This window comes from Delphinus delphis, chromosome 18 (genome assembly GCF_949987515.2).
Source record: "Delphinus delphis chromosome 18, mDelDel1.2, whole genome shotgun sequence".
Classification (NCBI taxonomy): domain Eukaryota; kingdom Metazoa; phylum Chordata; class Mammalia; order Artiodactyla; family Delphinidae; genus Delphinus; species Delphinus delphis.
Genome location: NC_082700.1, coordinates 33,059,048 through 33,065,174, shown reverse-complemented (window position 1 = coordinate 33,065,174; position 6,127 = coordinate 33,059,048). Strand labels below are relative to the sequence as shown.

Here is a 6,127-nt window from a genome sequence, read left to right as displayed (position 1 = left end):
CCGCTCTGCGGCATGTGGGATCTTCCCGGACCAGGGCACAAACCTGTGTCCCCTGCGTCGGCAGGCGGACTCTCAACCACTGCGTCACCAGGGAAGTCCTCTCCTTATTTCTTTTTAACTACTCACTTCTTACTTCATAGGACTAAGACTATTATTTTTGTCCTATTAAATTAAGAGTTTGTAGTTTAGACGTACTGGTTCTCTGTAATGGACATTCTGGCTGCTTTTTCGACACCTCTCCCTCTCCTTTCGGCAAGTATCCTGACTTTCAGATATATATCCTCTGCCTCAAATCGAATATGCTTCCAGGAAAGCAGATGGCCCCCACTTGTAAGGGTGGGACACTTGGATCAGGCCTAAACTAACCCACAGACCCTTGCTGAAGTTTCTGGTTCATAGGTTGAAAAGTCACACAATACAGGTAAATGTGGCCTGAGTGTGAAAGCTTCATTTCTCTTCTAAGTGCACTTCTGGAAGGGACCCCAACCGCATCCCTGGATTTAATAGCTCAGGAAGCTGTAGCCATCCTGGGCTCACATGGGGCAGCCTGCTGTAGAATGCTTATGCCAGAGAAAGCAGAAATGAGATGCAAAGAATCAGGATCTTTCATGACAACTCTGAGTCACTAAATTAAACCAGCTGAAATCTACTGTGCTTCTGGTAGTGAAGTCAGTCAGTACTTTAGTGTTTAAGCCAGTTTGAGCTGTGTTTTCTGTTATCTGCAACCAGATGCATCTTAAAAGATCCACTGCACATTTTATAAGGAAGGGAATGTCTGTTTTTCAATCAAATTACATTCATAGAGTGCTAAAACAACATATACAAGTTTTGAATATTTTTTGCTGTCATATTTAGTAGTGTTACCATACTAAGAACTGCTATTTGGCTTCAGGTTGTTTTGTAAGAAATGTGGCAAGCTGTGTAAGTCAGTTTATTCTGTAATTACAGGGAGGCATCAGTATGCTGTAATTGCCATTCTACAGAAGGCAATTAGTATGGGGTTAGTACCAGATGAACAAGAAAAATAACATTCAGCAAATAAAACATACAGCAAAACAATGTATTTAATAGTGCACTGGTTTTATTGATGGCAGAAGAAAAAATTCTTTCACTTGTAAAAGGTATTTGCTTAATTTATTGTATTTTTTCCCCCATTCTTTATGTGGGTTGAATTTTTGCCCCTAAAATCTGTCTTTTAGTTCTCCAAATAATAATATCCACCATGGCTCCATCTTATTCTGAAGGGCAAGTAGGAGGTCTATCAACAGGTTTTGACCAGGATGTTTCAGTCAACAGCTCCTTTCTTCACAAAGACTCTATTTAAAAAGAGAGGAAGAAAGTGAAACTGGACCCTCAAATTGACTTTTCCATATGCAAGATACACTGCTGAAACTTACCTGTAAATGTGAAGTGTTTGTGTAAGTATCAATAGATCACAAGTAGAGCAAATTGGACACTGTTAATTCATAAACATACTGATTTATAAATAAACTGATTTATAATTTCTATAAATCAGTATGTAAACAAAAAGCAAAATATTTTAAATAATTTTTTCTTCTAGAAGTTCTTAAAGTACATCTCTGTCACTGTTAGTCTCTCTGTTGCTAGCATGTGCACTTCAGGAATTCGGATTAACTGAGTAGAGTTTAACAGAGGATGACCTAAAAAAGATGCAGTCTGCCAATGCACTTCTACCCCCATTCTACTCACCTCCATTTCCCCTTTGAACACCTTTGAGCTGGTTTAGTCTCACAAGTAATTTACTTGAGTCTGTCGCCTCCCCCTGCCTGCCCCCCACCTTTATCAGATACCACTCTAGTAGAAACACTCTGGGTGGTGACAACAGAAAAGGCGGAGAGAGGTGGTGAGGGAAGCCTTGTTTGCTTCAGTCCTATTTCAGTCTCATGGATGAAAGAATGGTTGGGCAGGGATGGGTAGCATTCCCACGGCTGCATTCAAACAGCGCAGAAGTCTTCTGAGGTAAATAGTCTCCTGATTAGAAAATAAAGAGCTTTGGGTACTATTATCCTCACACGATGCCTATCCAGCTGGCATCACGGGGTCCTGTAATAATAGCTATCTTCATGGCAATCACTTCCCTGACCTTGATTTGAAAAATTTTGCAAAAAGATGCTGATCTAGATTGCCAAAAAAAAAAAAAAAAAAAAGCCATTTAAAAATCCATCTTTTACCAGTTACAAATGGTGCTAAAACCTGGACCTTACAAAATAAACAAAGTCATGGTATTTATATAGTAGTCTATGCTTAGCTATTGGTTTCAAGGTTTCTGGTTAATATGCAAAACTGTGAAGACTACTCTTTCATGAAACAAATAAGAAACTAGAAATAAAATTAAAAGTGAGTCACCATTTATTAAACCACTTTGCATACTTAGCCTTAACCTCCATGGCACTAGGGAGCTTCCTGCTGATGTGTGTGACAAGGTCTTTCTACACAGGTCTGCCATTTCTCTCCTTTTACAGCAGGACACGAGGCTGTAACTCTTTGACTGGACCAGTGCAATAGCTTCTTAGATTCTTTCCCTCCTGGTGTTGTAATCCATCCTACATCCAACAGCAATATTTCTTCTTTTTTTTAATTGAGGTATTGTTTACAATGTTGTGTTAGTTTCAAGTGTACAGCAAAGTGCATCAACCATATGTATACATATATCTCCTCTTTTCTGGACTTCCTTCCCATTTAGGTCACCACAGAGCATTGAGTAGAGTTCCCTGTGCTATATAGTAGGTTCTCATTAGTTCTCTATTTTATACCTAGTAGTATATATATGTCATAACAGCAATATTTCTTAAGCTTAATTTTAATCATATAATTCTTATTCAGAAGTTCATGATAGCACCGAACACATCAAAGTCAAACTCTTAACGTGTCTAAAGCCGTACTCTTCTGCCACCACCAATAACTGGTATCTAATTCCTAGGACTCCAATAATGTCAGAGACCTCTCCAAATGCACATAGTTCTGGTCATTTTCATTGATTAAATAACTATGTATACTTTCTCTATCCATATATGCTCTTATCTCTAAGTTGTCTGTAACAATGACGAGCCCAGGAACTAGAGGTTTTGGGCCCTCTCTCCCCTCAGGGGGTGAATCTGACTTGCCAGCACTCTCTCAGACCTAGGCCTATTTCCCACATTGCCCCCAGAGACCTCCTCCTCCACTGAGCCCTAACTCCCAGCTATCTCTTGCTTTTGCTAAGCACTGATGTTGTCCTTAGTACCAGGCTCAAGCAGAATCTAATTCCCTTTCCACTTTGGGGGAAGTATATGAGTATGTAGGGGTGGGCGGTGGTGGCGATGGTATAGAAGGCTTGTAAAAAACCTTCTTAGGATAATCAAAGAATGTAAATTACACATCAACAACTTTAAATCTTGGATTTAACACATTGATTTAAAAAACACTTACTTCGCAGCTACTATGGGTCATTCATCACCTAGCAAAGTACCCAAAACATAAAGATTATGACTACGAAATTATGTTCTTTAGAACTGATAAAAGAAAGTGTCTTAAGTGTTTCTTACTATCTTGAATAATTTTAAATAACAAAATCTTACAAAAATTTCAGCATATATTAGAATTCATGCTTATATTTGCTGGAAGTCAAATGGCTGGATACAGTGTATATCTTCTTTTTAAATGTTTAAGTTAAATGGAAACCAGGAATGAGGAAATAAAAACAAAATACACTACCAAATGTAAAATAGACAGCTAGTGGGAAGCACAGGGAGATCAGCTCCATGCTTTGTGACCACCTAGAGGGGTGGGTGGGATAGGAAGGGTGGGAGGGAGACGCAAGAGGGAGGGGATATGGGGATACATGTATGCATGTGGCTGATTCACTTTGTTGTACAACAGAAACTAACACAGTATCGTGAAGCAATTATACTCCAATAAAGATGTATTAAAAATAATAAAAAAATAAAAGGCCTATGCTAAAAACCTTTCATTTAAAATTATATCTTAAGAAAAAAAAGTAATAAATATATCAACTTAAAAAAAAAGAAAATAATATATTCAGTTGTGTGACAAAAGCAAAAAGTATAATTCTTATTGCTGAACCTCCCATTCAAAGATAGTATATTTAATTCTACTTCATAATTTTTCATAACATATGTTTGAACTAAGTACAAAAATGAATAAAAAAGTTTTTTCAACCAAGATCACATGTGTCTTACTAATTAATTTTTAGAGTAAATTTTGCAGTGAGGTTTTTCTAGTGATACCATCATGGGACTGTCCCCCACCAAAATTAATTTTCTTACTGTGAGGATTTCCATGTCAACAGTATAATCCAAAGCAAGCATCTGGGAAAGATGGAAGTTTTAGCTCAGGGAACATAGCGAACCACTTAGATTGTAACGTTTTAGTTGATTAGGAACAATTTGCACTGTACAAGATTGTAACGTTTTAGTTCATTAGGAACAATTTGCACTGTACAGTTTGATACGAATAAGCTACAATTACCCCAGGGCTATGGTTTATAATTTACTTTTAAGCAGTGTACTCTTTTTCAAAGGAAATTTTTGATGGAATTCTAATGTATAAAACATATGAAAGACACTAAAGAAGAGGCCAGAGGACTGAGAGTTCTACCCATTGGCTACACTCTTACTCACGCCCACCATCTTCTCTTTACTTCTAGCCCTCCCTTCAACAGCCCTAAGGCACCCTTGAAGAGCCCTAGAGTCCTGCATCCACTGTCCTAGAGCAATCAGAGGGTTGAGAACCTTTGGCCTCATTTTAAAACCTGTTTTAAACAATTTAGAAGACCCTGGAAAGCTAACAGGGAATTCTGTTTTCATTTACCTTAAATAAGATTTAATTATAAGCACACTGAGCTTATTTTAAAAGTGGATGTTCAACCGTGCACAATGTAAAGTTGCTGAAGTCCTTACGTATACTTTGATTCTGCTTTGGTCAATTCTTGCATGCTACAGAAAAATGCCCAAAGTCAAGAAGTAGCTCTTCTGTGATACTGTGGGCAAAAGGTCACGTTTGTTTACTTGACAGCCTTGTATTAAGTGCAAAGAAAAACCAACAATAAGAGGAAAAAGGTGCTACACTGGCTTACTCGGGTAAATCAGAAGTCAAATAGCATCAGGTTTCTGCTCCAGGCACACTATTACATAAGGAGCAAAGGGCTAGAAAATACAGGAAAACATTTCTTCATTTAGGATGACAGAACTAATTTTTAACCAATGAAAGAGCTTTGGGGAAGCTGCAGGAGATGTAAGACTCTGGAACAGTGCTGTCCAGAAATATAATGTGAGACATACGTAATTCTTACTTTTCTAGTAGCCACATTAAAAAGTAAAAATAAACAGGTGAAATTATTGTAATAACTTTTTATTTAACCCAATCTATTAAAATATTATCATTTTGATATAAAAATAATAAAAATTATTGAGTTTTTTTCAAACTAAGTCTGAAATCTGGTATGCATTTTTTATTTATAGCACATCTCAATTCAGGCTAGCTGCATTTCAAGTGCTAAACAGTCTTGGCTGGTTTGAGAGTCACACAGTAGGGTACAAATACAATGTGGATAACAGCATTATCAGAATGAACAGCTGAAATAAGGAAATAAGGAATTGGGAACAATTTCTTAAAAATTCTCAATAGTCTTGCTACTAAGAAGAGACTAAGAAAAAAGATATAAAGTCTAAAATAGTCTTATGTGATGTATAACAAAAGCTGTAACGGGAAAACTCTAATTATTAAAAAAAAATATTCAAAACCCTGGCATAAGGAAAAAATAGAAATGTTACCAAAGATGGTGAAAGTATTTCTTTCTAAAAACATATTAAGAAGTAAGGTCTTTGTTCATCAAAATGAGAATGTCTTAGATTGGTCCTATAATTTGCTGACTTTGTTATATTTCTCTTCCTTCCTACTGAAGATGATTTTCAGATACCACCTCTCTTTCTGAAACTCTAAGATGAAAGTTTCTGTACTGACAGCATAAGGCACCCAAATTACATCTCAATAAGCAGTCATGTTGTCTTCATCCAATTCCTGAAGATATATATGAAACATTTCCTCTTTCTTAAAAAGGACTGAAATCAATTAAACAAAAAATAAACTCAATTACCCAGGTTGATAA

General features: G+C 36.7%; 1 protein-coding gene across 1 annotated transcript in view; it reads right to left on the bottom strand.

Moving 5' to 3' along the window:
• Positions 1-1,059: 1,059 nt before the first annotated feature.
• Positions 1,060-6,127, bottom strand: part of TDRD3 (tudor domain containing 3) — a 200,885-nt gene continuing 195,817 nt past the window's right edge. Inside the window, exon 14 of the mRNA XM_059995586.1 lies at positions 1,060-1,316. The gene's annotated coding sequence lies outside the window, so the exon portion shown is untranslated. The remainder of the gene's footprint in view (positions 1,317-6,127) is intronic.